The sequence below is a fragment of the Rhincodon typus genome, chromosome 24, assembly GCF_021869965.1.
Source record: "Rhincodon typus isolate 14 chromosome 24, sRhiTyp1.1, whole genome shotgun sequence".
NCBI lineage: Eukaryota > Metazoa > Chordata > Chondrichthyes > Orectolobiformes > Rhincodontidae > Rhincodon > Rhincodon typus.
In genome coordinates, this window is record NC_063355.1 from 17,083,519 (window position 1) to 17,085,613 (window position 2,095).

A 2,095-nucleotide genomic window follows, 5' to 3' on the forward strand; every position below is an offset into this window, starting at 1 on the left:
AGACCCTTCATCAGAAATTTCTGATGAAGGGTCTAGGCCCGAAACGTCAGCCTTCCTGCTCCTGTGATGCTGCTTGGCCTGCTGTGTTCATCCAGCTCTACACCTTGTTATCTCAGATTCTCCAGCATCTGCAGTTCCTACTATCACTGCTGGAGTACAGTTGGCTTTCCTGCAAATTGATGTCATGACCTGCCTGCTCTGCATATTTCAGTTTATGGGTTAATGCCCTCACTGATATCTTAACTCATCCCAAAAGTGCTTGTGCATGTTGCAAACACTAGTTGGGTCTCCACGTGTCATCATTTCAAAGGAATGGACACTATCGATCCTAATTTTTAAAACTTATCTTTCACATTTCAAGTAGAGTGTAGACTTCCTTTTAAATGCCTCATTCATATTTCATAGGGTAGTCAAAAGACAGCATGCCCAGAAGAAAGATTCCATAGAAAACATCTTCAGTGATTTACATTTGGCTAGAAGCTATTTTGCAATATTCTTCATTGTTTTATTCTTTGCATTCTATGTTCTCTTCCCGACAAAACACCCACTCAGTGTTAGTTTGAATGTAGTCAAGTGCTCAGGCTTAACTCTTTACTGGTACTATGCAAGTCGCAATGCAATAGCTAAACATCCCTATACTAAATTAGTAGCTAACAGAGCTAGTAGATTTGGGTTGATTTTTATAATTGGATTAAGTAAATTAGCTCTCCCTTAAAAATAAATACTCAAACCAGTACATAAATTTAAATAATCCAAAGTATATTGTCTGATCACTTAATCAGTGAAATCAAGTAAAGCCAAACAAAAGACAAACTTTAATGCATGCCACTGCACTATTCCAAAATAGAAAACTGTGATAACAATGTTAGAAGATTGTTGCTCAACTGAATAATCTCAACTATCCAACAGGTAGATCTTTCATTTTTCTTGCCCCTTTAAATTTGGGAAGTAATCTTCTAATTAAGGCTAGCATTATGTACACATATTGGCAGCTATCTTTAAATTTTACTAGTTTCTTCCACATTGTGATAATTATTTAATGTAATGATATTTTGACCCAATTCTTGAACAATACACAGGAATTACCTTCCCTTTAAACTTTTTGATAAATTTTCTCCCTGTAATGTTGACTGTATGTCTTTACAGGGGTTCGGATTTGAAGGGCTCAACGGGCTACTCCTGCTCTATTCCTTTTGTTACATTCTTACGTAAGTGCAAAATAAGAATTCTCTTTTTTTTCTCTGTCTCCCTTTCTGTCACAGACTCCCTGTCTTTGTGTTTCCTGCAAAATAATCTATTATTCATATGGAATTATTTATAACTATATCAAAGATTATTAATGGAAAGATAATTATAAAATGTAGATCTAGAATTTTCTATAGATTTTGCTGTCTCTGGAGCATTTTGCTGGCTCTTTCCAAGCTTCCAACTAAGTAATTGCCCAAGCAGGATCAATATCTTCTTTCTTTAACTCCCTAATGATACTTGTGGATTATACCTAGAGAAAGAAAATATTAGTCACATTGGGAAAGATTTGTTGCAAATAGAGTAAATATTGGAACCATGCATCAATCCACTGCGCGTGGAAGACGTTAAAAAAACTGTAAATGAAGAGCAACAAAAACTTTGACAGTATTAACTTTCAATACATGCTGTTAATGTTAGATGAAATGTGTCAATAATCCACTATTGATTGAAGGAAGAAGAAACAGAGCACTTTAAGTCCTGAGTCAGATGTTAGAGGATATATCCAATAATCTTACTTTTTTATACAGAACATCAAAAACAAAGTAAAAACAAAAATTTCAAGGAGGATTTGGGAACATAACTGGTCTCCCTCAGGTACAATGTGTTATCCATTGCATACACTTGGCATTGAAAGGACCGTATCACAAAGCTGTGGAATTCATCAACAGGAATGGGTTCCAATTGGTCAATTTTCAGGTAATCGGTGATCAATATCACCACTTCCTGGAGGTGTGTGCCCACTACCCTGGCAGCTGGCACGACTTGTACATTCTAGAACACTCTCATGTACTTGGTGCTTTAGAACTTCCAGGTACAAGACTGCCTACTGGGCGACAAGGATTGTGAG